The sequence below is a fragment of the Equus caballus genome, chromosome 11 (genome assembly GCF_041296265.1).
Source record: "Equus caballus isolate H_3958 breed thoroughbred chromosome 11, TB-T2T, whole genome shotgun sequence".
Classification (NCBI taxonomy): domain Eukaryota; kingdom Metazoa; phylum Chordata; class Mammalia; order Perissodactyla; family Equidae; genus Equus; species Equus caballus.
In genome coordinates, this window is record NC_091694.1 from 1,017,698 (window position 1) to 1,034,292 (window position 16,595).

General features: G+C 58.4%; 1 protein-coding gene across 12 annotated transcripts in view; it reads left to right on the forward strand.

The window, feature by feature from the left end:
- The first annotated feature begins 10,695 nt into the window (after window positions 1-10,695).
- Window positions 10,696-16,595, forward strand: part of CCDC57 (coiled-coil domain containing 57) — a 120,791-nt gene continuing 114,891 nt past the window's right edge. For 4 of the 12 annotated variants that reach the window (XR_011423111.1, XM_070226783.1, XM_070226788.1 and 1 more), the window contains exon 1: window positions 10,696-10,825. The gene's annotated coding sequence lies outside the window, so the exon portion shown is untranslated. Of the gene's footprint in view, window positions 10,826-10,848; window positions 11,473-14,567; window positions 14,588-16,595 lie in introns of those variants that run through there. The other 8 variants (XR_002811256.2, XM_070226786.1, XM_070226790.1 and 5 more) reach the window with 4 other exon arrangements.

Consider the following 16,595-nt stretch of genomic DNA (forward strand, 5'->3'; position numbering starts at 1 on the left):
ACCCTCTGACAGCCATTGACTTTCCCCTGAGGGGCCAAAAGCAGAAAGCATGGGGCTCTGAGCGGGAGTTGGTGCTGGGGGGCCTGCTGAGCCAGAGCCATGAGGAGACCGAGCGGTACCCGGTGAGCTGGCCAAGGTCCGTCAAGAGGGGGCCGCCCCAGCTCCCCACTCCTCCCCTGACCCTGCAGCAGCCCTGGAGGGAGGGTCCCATCTGGGAGGTGACTAACAGCAGCACAGCATAAGGAGCTGAGTCCAGGGACGGCTGACTTGGGCAACTGAACCCCTCTCCTTGGTGGCCACAGTGACCTCTCACCCATGTCTCTGAGAGACAGAAATGGGACAGGCTTGGTGTCGTTACCAGAACATTCAGAACCCAAGCTCAGTGGGGTCGCCGGGCAGATGTGCCCGAGTCTGGTTGAGGCGGAACGAGGGAACGTGGCAGAGTGGAAAACGGTGTTGGGGGCCAAGTCCAACTTGGGGGTGCCTCTGGACCTGACTCTCCAGTCTGTGAGGTGGGTGCAGTGAAGCCCACCTGACCACTCCCGGGAGGGTTTAAAAGTCCTGCCCTTTTCACCTGTTGGATGCACCCTGCTCTCCTGGCCCACCCGAACACCCCCGTTTTCCTCCCGTCTCCAAGGCATTGCCTCTTCCCGCCCCATCATCAGGCCAACCCTGGGCAAGCCCAGGCCGGGTCTCCCACAGTGGACGACAAGCACGTCAGCCCTCCCACAGTCCCACAGTCCAGGGTCCAGAGGAGACCTGCGCCACGGCGCCTGAGGCCCTGCCTGGCTCTGCATCTCCCTCCTGGCTTCATGAAGCCTGCTCTGGTGCTGCATCAGCCCTGCACCCCGTCCTGCTCCACCCCTGGCCTCCAATGAGGGGCCAGCTCAGAGGAAACTTCTTCGGGAGAGCCCCTGCCAAGAGAGGCAGGACTCACCGCATACCTGAGCTCAGATGTGGGGGCCAGGGCCGGATGTGGGAGGAGGGAGGAGGCCAAGGTCTGGCTGGGTGCAGACCACACAGCTGTGGGAGGTAGAGAGCAGGGGTGCAGGGGAGCAGCAGCCAGGCCACAAGGCTCCTGGGAGTCTTCTGTCCGCCCTCTTCCAGGCCTCCGTGCCTTTGCACATGCTGGGCCCTCTTCCGCCTGAGGCCAGTGAGCCTGTGCTGAGGCTCTGATACTCAAATCATGGGGCCTGGTAAGTGGGGCACGATCCTGGGCAGGCCGGGGTGGGTATGGGCTGTCCCCTAGGCTTGGTACTCAGCCATGGCTTCTCTTTTGCAAGGAGCCTGTCAAAACAAAACGGTGGTGTCAAATGTCCTGCCACCATCCCCCCAATCTGTAGCTGGGGAGCCTTGGCTCTGGGGGAGTCCTAACACGAGGAGATAAAGGTGCCTGGTACCAGGGTCCCCCCTCACCCCCGAGAACTGTGTTCATTCTCCATTGCTACATAAGAAATCATCCCCAAGACTTAGCAGTTAGAACAACAAGCATTTATTATTCGCCTAGTGTCTGAGGGTCAGGAATCTGGGGTGGCCGAGCTGGGCAGTCAGGGACTCTCAAGAGGACCCACTTCTAGGACAGCTCACTCCCATGGCTGTTGGCTGGGGACCTCAGTTCCTCCACGCATGGGCCTCTCTGTAGGACTGCTGAGTGCCCTCCCACCGTGGCAGCCGGCTTCCCAGAGTGAGCGTCCAAGCCAGGGAGCCTTTGTACACCTAGTCTCGGAAATCGAACACCATCACTCCTGCAGCTTTCCATTGGTTTAAGTCACTGGGCCTCTCCCACACTCAAAAGGTGGGAACTTGGCTCCACCTTTTGAAGGGAGGAGGATGGAAGAATTTGGAGGCCCCAGAGGCTCCCAATACCCCGCCCTTGGCCCTGGAAGGAAGAGAAAGGGGTAGCAGGTGTGGAGCAGGCTAGAACTGCTGTCAGGGCAGCAACCACCGGTCCCCCTGGGGAGGGGGCTGACATTCCTCCTTCCCACCAGCCTGGAAGCCTCCAGGCAGTGCTTTTCCAGGTGGATCTCAGCCCATGGGGATAATGCTGCAGAGGGAAGGCTGGGCAGCCGGGCGGGAGTCCTGAGCTCCAAGGCCTGCCCAGCTGCAGGGCAAGTGGACTTGAAACCCAGACCTGAGGGCTATGCAGTACCCCTCCACACACCCCTCCAGCCCTGATGTTGGGCTGCAGGACGCAGCCATGGGGGCCGCCCCTTCACCTCTCCTCCTGGGCTGTCCCCAGCCCCTCCCTGGGCCTCAGGAGCAGCACCTGGGGGTTCAGGGGGGACGGTGCTGCTGCCCTCGGCCGCTGAGAACAGCCCAAAGGGCACAGACGCTGCGGTCATCCGAGTTTTACTCAAGCCGTCGTGTTTCTGAAGGCAACGACCACGGGAAGTGCTCCCAACACAAGGTGAGGTGGAAGCAGGATGCAAAGTGGAAGGCGAAGTAGGTTCAGGATTTTGCTTTGAGATTCATGCATCGGCCTGGGCAGAGACAGAGTGCATGCCCCACGTGGCTCAGGGAGGGCTATGTTCCATTTTCTCCTCCATACCTTTCCAGAATTTCCCAGTTTTCCTGCAGGGAATATCTATTACTTTTTGTTGTTATTGACTCCTTTTTTTTTTTTAATTGAGGCAACATTCACATAATATACAATTCTCATATATGGTGCACAGCTCAGTGGTTTCTAGTGGATTCACAATACTGTGCGACTCCAGCTCCCTCTAGTTTTAAAACTTTTTCATCACCCCATGAAACCCCATAAAAACATCCCACTCTCATTAATTAGTCATTCCCCATTCCTTTCTCCCCCACCCTGGGAACCGCTAGTTGGCTTTGGGTCTTTACGGCTCCGCCTGTTCTGGGTATGTCACATGGAAAGAATTGTTCAGGAGGTGGCCTTTCCTGACCAGCTTCTTTCACTTAGCACAGCCTTTCCAAGGTTCGTCGTGTGGTAGCCTTTATGACTCCACTCCTGTTTGTGACTGAATAATATGCCACGGTGTGCACGGACCATCTTTGATCCCCCATTCATGTGTTGATGGACATTTGGGTCGTTTTCACCTTTTGGCTATTACAAATAATGCTGCTATGAACATTCCTGTAAAATTTCTGTGGGGACGTATGTTTTTGTTTCTCTTGGGTGTAGACCTGGGAGTGGAATTGCCTGATCATGTGATACTTCTCTGTTTAACTTTTTGAGGCACCAACTGCCAAGCTGTCTTCCACGGCAGCAGCGCCACTTTACATTCCCACCAGCGGTGCACAAGGGTTCCTATTTCTCTACGTCCTGGCCAACACTTGTTATTTTCCATTTTTTTTAACATGAAAGCCATCCTAGTCCGTGTGAAGTGGAATCATATTGTGGTTTTGATCTGCATGTCTCTGATGACTAATGACCAGGAGCATCTTTTCATGGGCTTGTTGGCCACTTGTGTATCTTCTTGGAGAAATGTCTATTCAAGTCCTTTACTCATTTTTAAATTGGGTTGTTTGCCTTTTACTGTTGAGTTTTAAGAGTTCTTTATATGTTGTGGACCCTTATCAGATAGATGCTCTGCAAACATTTTCTCCCGTTTCATGGGTTGTCTTTTCACTCTCCTGTACCATCCTTTGATGCACAAAAGTTCTATTGTGGTTTCTCTACTTGCTGTGTTTTTGGCATCATATCTAATGACGCATGACCGTGGAGACTTACCCCAACGTTTTCTTCTAAGAGTTTTACTGTTTTAGCTCTTATGTTTAGGTCGTTGATTTTTGCATATGGTGTGAGATGGGGATCTGACTGCTCTTTTGCACATGGACATCCAGTTGTCCCAGCACCACTGGATCTGTTACTTTCAGAATTATAAGAATACGTGCATGTGATCAGCCTGCTCCCATGTTTAAGCTGGAGCAGGCGCCGCTGGGCAGGGGCCTCCCTGTGGGGCCTGAGGCTGCCTTGGGTCTCCCCATCCTATTCCTGGGGCAGCAAAGCCCTGCCCCAGCCCCTTGCCCCCACAGCACTCGAGCCTCAGTGGGCAGATCACCAGCCTCGGGCTGGAGGCCTTAGTGATGGGCACAGAGCAGGAGGCAGGGTTGCCTGGCACCAGGGGAGGAGCAGTCCTCCCTGGCATGAAGGGCTGTGGGGTGCCTGGAGCCTCAGCTGCACTGGAGGCCATTGGCTCCGTGGGGCTGGCCTGACCTGGGCAAGCCAGGCCAGGCCATCGGAGAGACCCATCTCTCCTGGGATCAGGCTGGGCTGGTGAGCCCTCCCCTCTCAGCCCAGCCTTGTGGCCTGGAGGCTGGACAGGCAGTGGTCCCGAGCATTTGGGCTCCCCTTGCCCCTGCCTGCTGCCCTCAGGCCCTTTGGGTCCGCTCCCCAGAGGCTTTCCCTCCCTCTGGCTCCACCCTACCTGCTCTTCGTCCATGGGTGACCAACAGCGCTCTGCCATCCCTGCCCCATCCTGAGCTGTGGGCTGGGGGCAGGAGGGGTGTCAGGACTCCCTGTGTCCCTCCTTAGGGCCCTCTAGGCCCTGGGTCTGCCCGGGGAAGGGACTAGGACATGGGGAACGTAAGTCAGGGTTGGAACTGTCACTTGGTGCTTCCCACTGGCTGGAGCCCCTCGCCTCCCTCTTTGCCCCCTGTGTCCACACTCCCCCTTCCCCCTGGTCCTCCCGGACCTTTGCCCTCCAGGCCCCACAGGTGGCCCTTCCAGCCTTGGTCCCTCTGGTCCCTGCTGCTTGTCGCTCCTTCCCCTCCTCCTGGAGGCCCCCCAGCCAGGCACCCAATGGACAGCTCCTCTGCTGCCCACAGGCCTGTCCTCCCTCTGTGTCCCACTGGCCCAGGGGCAGTGGCTGTGGAACTCACCTCCCTGTGCCCCATCCACCTCACCTGCCACTGTTTGCCCCCAGCCCTGGCCTGAGTGAGATGTCACTAAGGAGTGGTGGAGTGGCCAGGCAGGGACCCAGGATGCTGCCCTCGGAGAACTGATGGCCAGAAGCACCACCGAGGGCTGGTAGTGGGCGCCCCTCTGCTGGCCGGGCCTGGCCCCCAGCATCCGCAGCCTCCTGAGACGGGGCTCCGGAACAGAGCTGGCAGCTCCACAACCTCTGCAGGCTGTGGCCTACTCCGGTGGCCCGTGCACAGCCTGAGGGTGGCCGAGCCACACCTGCGACCGTTCCTTCTCCCCAGGTGAGGCACAGCACCCCATTGTGGGTGGAGGAGAGCTGAGGAGGCTCTCTGAGCCCAACACTGCACAGACCCTCACTCAGTTAGGTACCCCCCCCCGGGGGGGGCGCCTGGCAGACACACGCTACCCCACACTCCCTGTCCAGGCCTCCGGCCTGACCCGCAAATTCAGGGGCCACTTCCCAGGCCTCAGGTCACACACCTGTGACCAGGTGATGCCCCATTGCTCCCCATGGGCATTCCCAGAACTCTAGGTCTCCTCTGCCTGGTCTGCCTGCAGCTCTGAGGGCTTCTCTATACCTCCCAACCCCACGTTTCGGGGGCCCAGTCCTCACCCCTCTTCTCTCTGTCCAGACTTGTCTAGGAGTGGCCCTGTCCCTTCTCAGGGCCCTCAAGACCATCTATGCACTGGCTCCCCTGAGGACCCCTCAATGCCCCTTGGCCCAGGTTCCCCCGAGGACCCCTCTATGTTCTTTGGTCCACGCCGAGCTCCCTCCTGTGCCCCCACCGATCCCATAGCCCTCTGCTCCCTGGGCCTCTCCAGGTATCACTCTTCCCTCGCTTCCATATCCAGACCGGGGCAAGTCCTGCAGCTCCTCATGCCCTGGGCCGTGGCCCCCCAAGGCTGGGAGAGCTGTTGCTCACCCTAGTGCCTGGAACAGCTCCTGGACCAGAGTGGGCGCTGGGTGAATGCAGGTGAGTGAGGGATGCTCAGGAAACAGCACCTCCCTTCGCTGGAACCCCCAGCCTGGCCCCAGGGCACCTGCATCCGTGGCCTGGTCTCTGGTCCTGCAGCCCATTCCCCACGTGGTGGAGGAGGGAGCCTCCTGCACCACCCCTGTTGGCCAGCGCCCCGGCCAGGCCTCTGTCCTCTCTTCCTTGGACATTATTCAGGTCTCACTTGCTCAGCTGGGCTCCCTGGGGGCCCAGCTAAGGTGGCACTACCCACACGCTCTGTACCTGACCTTGCTTTGGGTGCCTCTCTCACACCTTATGCTCCTCAGGCTCTGTGTACCTGCTGAGGTCTGACCCAGGTTGGGACCACCTCCTCCCTTGATTCTGCCCTCCAGTGATGGAGCTCGGCCTACATGGGCCACCTCTTTCCTTGGTGGTACCTGGAGTGACAGCGCCCCCCAGATCCCTCTTAATCTCAACCTGGAACATCTCAGCTCCAGCGGACGGAGGTCATGACCCCAGCCCCTACCTGGCACACGGAGGTGCCAGAAAGTTCTCCTGAGGAGGAGGATGGGCATCTCAGGCAGTCCACTCTTGGCCTTCACCAGACCAGAATGGAGGGCAAGAGGACAGTGGCCAGGCCTTGGGCAGGGGCCCAGCCTGGGAACCACTGAAGAGGCTGAGGGAGTGGGGCTGGGCTGCGTGTGAAGCTCTAGCATCTCTTCCAGCCTGTGGAGGGCGAGGCCTTGCTCAACTTCCCTGTGCTGACCGCATCCTCCCCTGTCTGGCCTGGCCCAGTGACTCAGCGCTGTGAGCCCAGTGGAACCACCCCTTGAGCCCCTTGGCTCTCTCACCTTGGTTTCCTCGTTGTCCTCCCAGAGGCTGGACATCATGTTCTCTGAGGATTCCGTTTCGGTATGAACATGCCACGAGTCCCCTGGGGTGCCCCCAGCCCCCTGGAACTAGCTCTTGGTCACAGGCTGCCGTCTGTGCAGTGGGCTAGAGAGTAAAGGAAGATGGACAGATGGCAGCCTCTTGTCAAGACGTCCTAGGGGCCAACCTGGAGCTTGGTGCCCACCCATTGGGTGGTATGCCACTTTCACGCTGGCCTCGTGAGGGACATCCCGCTCTGTCTGCGGCTTACCAGGATCCCTACCTCTGCCTCTGGGCCTTGACCTCTGGGAAATGGCAGCGTTGGCCTCCCTGGTCCCCTTGTCCCTTCCAGGAGCCCTGTCCTTCCCACCAGAGTCCCTTCTTGGTTTCAGGACCATGAGGATGCCCTCCCCTGCTCCAGCTTGCCTCCTGGTTCACAGGGCATCCCCTTGTTCTTGAGGGCAGGGAAGACCTGGCTGGCTATTCAGGGCCACACTAGGGGGGTGAAGGACTCCACTGAACTCCCTATCTGGGTCCTCCTCTCCCCAGGACCCTGCGAGGGAATTTGCCCACCCCATTCTGGAGGTGTCCTCACAGGCAGGGGCCCAGGCAGCAGGTGGCAGCCCTGCCTTTCCTGCCTCTGGGGCCTGGGGGCAGGTGGAGAAGTTGCTGCAGCAGGCCACCAGGGGCATTTTCCCAAGCCAAGGAGGACGTGACTTCTCAAGGCCCCAAAGGTTGGCGCCCAGGCCGGCCCCACCCTACTTCCCTGTGCTTTTGGGACCCCATGAGAGGCCTGCAAGAGGGGTCCCACTGTGAGGTCAGCTCCCAGCACCATGAGCCCCACAGCCAAAAATCGGAGGAAGGACCTGGAGTCATCAGTGGTCAGAACTGGGGCCTCCTCAGGCAGCCCCTGATGCTCCCTGCGTCCCCTGGGGGCACTGCCGTGGGAGGGCATCCAGCTGCCAGGCCAGGCTGCTCATCCAGTGGTCACTTGGTGGCTATCGCGGTCAGGCTCTATTCCGGGATCCAGGACCCACAGCCCAAGCCCAGCCCTTTGAGTGGCCCCTTCTGGTTTACGCCACTCTCGGATGAAGCCAGCCCACCACCCAGGGTTGATGTCTGCTCTGGGCCAGGCAGGGCGAGGCCCTGGGGGCACTGACGCAAGCAGGATGGCCCAAGCTCTGCCTGGGCTGTGCAGCCTTGGCCCGCTCCTGAGCCCCTCTGGCCTTGGTTTCATCATTTATAAAGTGGGGAGGGTTCTAGAACCACCCCAAAGGGTGGCTGTGGGAGGTCCGTGTGACATGGAGGGGGCCATCCCATGTGACATGAGACACTCCAGGAAGCCGGGCCCCTCAGAGCCTGCTGGCTCTGGGGGGAAGGTCCAGCGCCAGCCCCTCGCCACCCTTCAGCGTCCCTCCAATGTTCTCACCCCACAAGCATTTACCGAGCTCCGACTGTGTGCCAGGGCACAGGGACAGTCAGATCCTGGCTGTGCAGCTCGCCAGGGACCGGGCAGGCTCCCTCAGCTTCCAATGCTCTGTTTGTGCATCTGTGGTGGGGTGACCACAGGGTGGCCTGTGGGGAGCTGACACGGGGGGCTCTCATGGTGGCTGGGGACTGCCTTGCAGGGTGGGCAGAGGGCATTCTGGGTGGGGGAGGGGAGGGAAGGTTGCGAGTCTGGTCTGACCAGCAGGATGGTGGACAGGTCAGGGGAGACGGTCTGGGAGAATGTGGGGTCTGGCCTGACTTGTGAGGAGACCGGGCAGGGAGCTAGGTGAGAGCGTCAGTGAGGTGAGCAGAGACGCAGGTAGGGAGACCGTCGAGCAGGCTGGGCCCAGGGGCCACTTGGGCTGCTGTGTGTTGATGCCAGCCCTGGTGGGCCCAGGAGGCAGGAGCTCCTGGAGGGCGGCGGGTGCTAGCTGGATGGTCACTAAATGCTGGTCAGATGAGTGAGGGGATGAGGCAGTGAGGGGCCTGAGCTGGGGGGTGGGCACCACAGAGACGGGGCAGTAAGATGGGGGCAAAGATGGCAGGCGCCAAGGGGCTCTGCAGGCCTGACTGGCATCCAGGACATCCCTTTGTCCTCCCACAGGCATGTGTTGGGCTCCTGGGGTGTGGGGCACGGAGAAGGAGTCCCAGGGAGGCCGAGTGGATAAGTTTGAAGATCTCAGAGGGGCAGTGGGGGCTGGCCAGGGGTGACGAGGCCCCTCACAGGGTGGCGAGCGCCTGGGCCCCTGGCAGCCTCCACCATTTTGCTGGCTGTGATGTGGGGGGACAGTGAGTAAGGCACCTCTCTGGGCCTGGCATCCTGCAAGCCTTAGCTGGGGCTCAGGTGAGAGGGTAAGAAGTTCTGGGGTTGTTGGGAGACTGGAGGAGGGGCCTGGAAGACACATGTCACCAGGAAACAGAGGTAGGAGCTGGCCCCTCCCGCGGGAAGCAAGGCCATGCTGAGTCTGGGGATGCCCTCGGGGTTAGCACTAGGGTCAGGGTTGGGGTCGGGTGGGTTAGGGTTGGCTCTGGGTCAAGGTCAGGGGCCAGGGATGGTGCAGTACACAGCTCACATACATTGTTAGGATCTGTCCTCATTGAAGAGGGTGTGACCTATTCGTCCTTTTGGTTTAGAGACACACCACCAAGCCCCTTCACTGGGGCTGAACCAGCACCCGTCATTCACATGGTGTTTCTAATCCTCAAGACAACGGGGAAGGGAACTTGTTTGCCCATTTTATGGAGAACCAAATCGAGTCCTGGAAAGCGCTAATACGGCAGGAGGGGAGCTGGGATTTGAACCCCAGCTCTGCCACAGCAGGTTACCCTGGTCTGGAGGCAGCGAGGGTGCCCAGGGCCTGTGGGATGTGGGTTCAAGTTCTCGGGGACCTCCGGGCTCCTCCAGCAGGGCGTGGCTATTTTCACGTGGTGTCTGTGCCATTATCCAGGAGGCTTGAAGGACTGACCTCCCTCTAGCAGCCACCTCCTAAAGCAGAACCTTTCTTCCCACTAATTGGGTGAGACGTTTATCCAGCACAGGCAGGACCAGCTTGGGCAGCAGGCATGCCATCCGGGTGGGGAAAACACAGAGGACAGGAAGGGCCGGACCAAGGGCATGGGGGAAGACTGTGTCCCCCAGCCTCTGTGCCCATCACTAATTGGAGCCCTGTGGTGCCACCAGCCAGATGGGCTGAGCAGTATTTTATCTCCACTTGTTGTCATGCCGCTCAGAGCCGGCTGGAGGGCGACCCAAAGCATGGGGTGGGGACCTTGGCGAAAGGTTTGCTTGCTGCCTGTGTGAGGCAGGCTGCCTGCAAAGGAGGTTTTGTTTCTCTTTTTAACTTGTAATCGAAAACAGAAACACAAAAGCGCACAGGTTATGAGTGCAGACAAACGGATGAATTCTCACACACCAACACCGTGCAGCAGCGCCCAGAGCAAGAGCCTCCCGGGGCACCCAGAGCCAGCCCGCGGCAGCCCCACCCGTCCGAGCGCTGCTTCCCGTCGCACCAGGGGACCCGCCCCGCGCCCTGTCTCTGCTGGAGGATGCACGCGGTCCACGGCATCTCTCCGGGCTCGCGCGTTCGCCCCGCGGAACTGCGCTCCACGCCCGGTGCAGAGCCGCCTGCCCTACGCGCAGCCCTGGCACCCCTACGCCCCCTGTAGCCCCCCAATTGCAGCCGGCCCCCCACGTGCAGCCCCGGGCCCCCTCCCACGCCTCCCGTGCAGTCGCAGCCGCCCCAGGTGCGTCCCCGGGCCGCCTCCTCCCCACGCGCAGCCCCCGCCCGGGCTCAAGTCAACGTCGGGGCCACCAGATGGGCGCGCTCGGGGAGCCCAGCCGGGCGAGGGAAGGCCGTCGCACCGGGCGGCCTCGGCCGTCTGCCCTCCGCCCAGCCCCTCCGCGATGGCCTGCGGCCCGTCTCACTCGGCTGACCCCCGCCCGGAGTCGGGGGGCCGGGGACCCCCACGCGCCACTCTGTGCCGGCGCACGGGGCGGGCCCGGAACCCCACGCCGGGGCTCGCGTTTCCGGCCGGCGGGCCCGGAGCGCCGCACCGAGCACTGCGACGGACTCAGGTCGCCATGGCAACGCGGCAGGCCCGCGGCGCTCGGAGCGCGTCCCGGGTGAGGCGCGGGGGCTCGGGCCGGGCGGCGGGCCTTGGGTTCGCGGCCCCTCGGGCGCCCCCCGGGGCCGACCCGAGGCCTCCCGGCCCCGCCGAATGGGCTCCCGGGCGGACGCGCGCCTGCCCCCCGGGCGACCCGAGCGCGGCCGTCCCGGCGCCCCGTCGCCAGCGTCCCGCCGGGCGGCGGAACGGGCGCTGAGGCCGGGCGGCGCGGGCTGCGGACGGCCTGCGCCCGCGGTGTGGTCCGCGGTGCCGGGTGTCTGTGGTGGTGGGGCGCGTGCGGAAAGGCCGCAGAGCCTTCCCCAGCGCCCTGGCGAGCTCCCCAGAGCGCGCGCCTCCGGGGAACGAGGGGGCCGTCGCTGACGCGAGCCGGGCGCCGTCCGGGGCTGTGGAGGCGCGGCCGGCGGCGGGGACTGTGCTCCCCGGACCCGGGCAGGCCCGCGTGTCTTCTCGCGCCTGTCGTCCGGGGCACGTCCTCCGTCTCCCTGGCTTCCGCGAGCCCGCGTGCTGTGGAACGCCGCTGTTTCCTCCCGAGGACTCGCGCTCGCTGCGCCGTGGGTGGGAAGCGGCCGCCGGCCCGGCACGTGGTGCAGCTGTCTCGGGCGGGCTTTGGTCCCCCGGCGCCGTGGGGGGCGTCTGCATCCTGGGGTAACCGTTTTCCCCTTTGGAAGTAGTAACTGTGTGGTGGGGAGATACTTGAGCCTATGGAAGTACCTCGCTTCTGACCATACTAATTAGCCTCTCCCTAATTTTAGCATCCACAAGTGAGTGTTTTCTGAAACAATGATGGATGTCATGGTTGCTGAATGGGGATTTTTCCACGTCTGTTATTCCTTCTACATTGATTAGTTGGAATTCTTCTGTAAGAAAGAACCTCCTGGTTTTTCTGTTTATTCAGTTATTTATGTCAGTATAGATACTATATTTTTATTCCATAGGTTTGTGTTTATAATCCTTTGCTATTGTCTCTTGTTGCTCTGATTGTCCAGATTTGGGCATTAGGAGCCCCTTCAAGTGGGTTTGGCTTCCGTGTCCCCAACCTTTTTGAGCACTTCCTTGCTTTCTGGCACCACAAGATGCTCCAGGCTCACCCTGTGGTTTCCTCAACCCAGCCGAGAATCAGCCATTCTCTAAGGAGTGCTGGTTCCTTTTAGTGTAGAAGGTGGTGTTTAGAAAGCAAATGTGGGTGCAGGTATGCTCATTGCTACTGGAGTGTCTTTGCTTTTTGGCTTTCTCAGTGAGCAGAGCTAGGAAATGTGTATTTGTGTACACCACATACATTGGTATGCGTTTCTAGATCTGCATATCCGTGTATGTATCTTAAAAACTGTTTACAGAGTTTGTATAGAGAGAGAGAGAGAAAGAGAGACAGTTTATAGTGACGCCTGCAATTCCAATCTATTACCACAGGGTTCAGTCTAGAGTGCTTTTCCTCTCGGAATCTGGCTCCCATTTTCCTCAATATATTGACTTATTGCTCAATCCAGGACTACGCATACAGTAGTCTCAGAATTGCCAATCCACCTTTCTGTGAAAAGCTAATCTACCAACTAGACTACAGTATTTGCATGCAGTTGTTTTGTTTTTATCCTTGGAATATGTAGTCAAAATGCTGTTTGACGGAGTTGCTTTAGTGCATTTGTGTTATTCATTTGTAATAAGTTAGGTTCACTTGTTTCTGCTTATATTTCGTTTTGTCTTTGTTGATTTTCAGTTTCCGTATGTGGAAGAAACATTTCTGTGGTTGTGAAAGTCAGCAGAGTCTAAGCTCTTAACTACAAGACTATTCAACTTCTCTTCCATTTCATTTCTCATTTACTCCCTTTCTCTGGGGCGGGGGAAGGGGATTTGGTGGATGTAAACTCAAATACAAAGGCACTGCAGGCCCTCCCTGGAGAGGCGCCCTCAGCCCAGCAGGTGCCAGTGCTGGGACTGTGATCTCTCTGCTCAGCTCTCTCACTTCAGGTTTCACAAATGGTTGTGGATCCTGCTTGACAGTCAGTGAAGTATGGAAAAGAGCCTTGGGGCCATGGCCTGTCATTTTCACTCCCTAGCCCTGCATGAAGGTGACATGGCTGAGTTTAGCTCTCACGGCTTGCGAGGGATTCCAGAGGGTGCCAGCATCGAGTTCCCTGTCCTGAGTGCAGAGCAGATGAGCCGCCTCTGGACTTTCCTTCAAGTCCATGAAAATATTTTGTAAATACAGCTCATTAAATATATTTGCAGAGCAGCAACAAGACAACGTTCCTGACCGAGGTAGATTTAGGTTCCTGTTCATTGGAGTGATGGGGTTCGTCCTCCTAGTGGCGAGTGGAAAGCCAAACGTATCTGGGGCTGCATCCTTCCGGGGAAGGAGATGAAAAGAAACGCCCCCCTTTTGATGTCCCTCTGACCAGCTGGTGTGCCTAATTGGCTTGTTCGTTAGGGTCTAGTGACTGACTTTTACTCTGTACGGATGGTCCTGTTGTGTAACTTTTGGAGTCTGCGACCGCTTTTGTTTTATGGAGGTCATGCGATGCTTTTCCAATTAAGTACTTGTGAAATGTTTATTCTGAAACAGATTGCTCCCTATTTGTGGTCAGCCGAGCAGAAGTGTGATTAATTTCGCTGTCACCTCTGCTGATCCGGGGACCTTTGGATTTGCCTCTGACTGTGCCGTGTTTTACTCTGATAATCTGGTCGTCTTGGCGAGGGCTGAGATGGGGGTGGGCAGAGTCATCCTCACGTGCTCCTTCCCTGTCTGTCTGGGGTGTGGTCACTGCAGCCAGCTGCTGGAGAGATGGGGGTGCCAGCAGGGCAAGGCCAGCCCATCTGCAGAGCCCACTGTGTTTGGGAAGTTCTTTCTCTTCCACGTCGCTCCTTTCATACTTCCTTGGGACTCATCCTTCGTCTGGAAGTCCTTCCTCTAACCAGGATGCCGGCTGTTGAGGGTCATCCTTGCAGCTCTGGCAGTCTTTGGCCCTGTTGTGATTTGTGGAGAGATCACTGGGAGTCCGTCACGAGGTGGAAGCGATGTCTTTGGAGGCTCTTTCTTACTGCGCTCTGCGTGTGGAGCATCCCACCCTGGGCGTCGCTCCCTTTGCCTCGGAGGAGGCTGGGGCCTGTGCTCAGGGTGAGGCCTGGGCGAGTGAGGGCGAGTGACACACTCCCCTGTGTCGTTGCCGGCATCATCTTCACGCCAGGGGCACATTCAGACTAATTGGTGGCTGAGGTGGTCTTCCAGGTGGGGCCTCTGCTGCCAGTGTCTGTTAGGGCCTGCAAGCTGCCAGTTTTCCGTGTGTGGGACACCTTGGCTTTCACAAGGAGTTGTTTCCTTCTTCCCAGGACCCAGGGATTTCCAAGTGCTTTTCAGGCCTGGTAGGTAGACATCTTCCTTAGATACAGAAAGAGTTGGAAAGCTCAGTATTTTCCAAATGAGAAAATCAAAGTGATGAGATCACCTAGCGCACTCCTGGCCCTTCCCCTGCCGGGGCAGCAGGTCTTCTGACCCCACGGATCCTCCTAGAAGACTGTGAATGCCGTGGGCAGAGCTGAGTTGACAGGGGTCCCTTGTCTCCCTGGAGATCTCTACAGTTTCCCCGGAAGTTTCCTGTGGACCCTCCTGAAAACCGGATGCTTCCTGGGGACATCTGCTGGCTGACAGACAGATTGGATGGGATTTTGAGTGTGTGATGTTAAAGCTGTTTGATCTCAGCCTCGGGGCTCTTAGGATCGTCCTCTGGTGAGGTTTATGCAGAAGCAGGGCAGCCTGTTTTGTGACGAGGTAAGAAGGAAAGGAGCATGCAGCAATCGGGGGTTTACCTTTGGGGTCCTGAGTGCAGTGGACTCTGGGGTACACGGTAGAAGCTGGTTTCTCTCTGGGGAGCGGCTAGACATCCAGAGGGAGCTGTGGTGGGCCACGAGGGCCAGGCCCCGTCTTATGGGTCTTTGTTACTGTTCCAAACAGGTTGAACTTCATCTTGCTAATGGTTGGGAGCCACGGGCACAGTATCACGTGATCAGATGTCCGTACTAGAGGAGCAACTCCCGTGGGTGGCTGTGTGACCGATGCATTTAAGAGATGTGGCAGGGTGCCTGCACAGGACAGGGCACTAATGAGCGGTGCTCAGAGGAGGGGAGGCCGCTGACCCCGCAGATGTTCGTGTGCTCTCTGTAGAGAACCATAGAGAGGACTCGCGGGCACTTAGTCTAAGATCACAGCAGCATCGGCATCGTTTAATGTTGTGTGCTTGCTCAAATCCTGATTCTTGCCCTGTGAGTGTGTGCAGGCATGTGGGTTGCCCATTTGTGTGTCGGTTTCTGTTGATGAGACTGTGTCAGGCCCCGGAACTCACTAGGCTCACTAGGCCTTACACCAGCTCCTCACGCACGCAGCTCTGCCGGTGGTCGGCTGAGTTTGTGCATGGGGGCTGGGGCAGCCATTAGATGTCCAGTTAGTGTGGGTGGACCCTGACTGTGGAGGTCGCTGTGTGGCCTCGTTATTGCACACCGGGGCTTTCCCTGAGCTTTGTGGCCAGCCTGACCTGACGTAATCCTGGTTTCCCAGTGGTCCCAGGCGCCCTGAAGTCAGCGCAGGGGGCCCAGGTAGAGCAGGACGCGTGAACGTCCTGAAGACTAGGCAGAGCCCCTTCCTGCCCCTCCCTCTGGGCCGGGGCCTCCCGCCCCCGTCCATGTGTCCAGAGCAGCCCCATGCCGCCCCCGGCCACTCTTGATGTGGGGAGTCACCTCCTCTGCCCTTTTGTTCCCATGCTTCTGTCTTGTCCCAGCAAGGATGTCAGCCCGGCAGTGCAGGGACCTCAGCTGTCTGTCCTTAGCAGGCAGAACAGCACTTACCTCTAGTGAGTGCTAAAGAAATACTTGTGAAATGAGTAAATGAGTGAATTTAGGAATTCTTACTGTGTCTGTGAGGATTACATTACCTAGAATCGCATTTCCTGGTTAAGATGACCAGCACTATAACAGAATATAAGGGTTTGCTCACGAGTGAAGCAAACACTTGTCAGCTTCTGTGTGCCAGGGATTAGGGGAGAGAACAGGGTCTGAGGTGACCTCAGGACACACTTAGGGGGCTCCTTGACCGTCTGCTTGGGAAAATACTTGGCAACTGACTGAATTTGAAGCCAGTAACTCCCATTTTTACTGAATTCCAAGCTTTTAAAGTCGATGCCCTCAGTTTCTCTGTAATTCATTGATGCATCCATGGACACACTTAAAGATCAAGTTATCGTAGATCAGGGTGACTGAGCTAAAGAGCGAGGGCTGGCGATGAGAGGGTGGGGTGCTGGGCGTTCTCAGAGAAGGGCATCATTCCCACACCGCCGTCTGACCCCTGGGTGGTGACGGGCTCTCAGCACAGCCTGCGCCCCTCTGGACCTGTTGTGTGGGCAACCCAGCGCCCACGACCTTGGGCCAATTTGCATCTCTCCATCCTTGGAGGCCCCCCTGAGCAGTTTTGCGTGTCAGAATCCACCCCTTCTCTGCCAGGTGACAAGACTGGGACAGTGATGATGATGTCTCTAGCTTGCCCTGGCGAGGAGCAGCCCTCCCCAGCCCCCTCCCCACCGCCCCACCCCCCTGTGGCCCGTCCTCGGCAGACACATGGGGAATAAGAGGTTTTTAGACACTTGTTAGCAGTTTCACAAAGTATTTTTATGCTGTTGAATCTAATAATTAGAAAATTGGACTTGTGTGTGTTTGGGTCTTTATTTCATTTTTTCTTAGCACTTTATTTTATTGTGTTTTCCAAAAATGTCAGCCCATGATGGATTGGA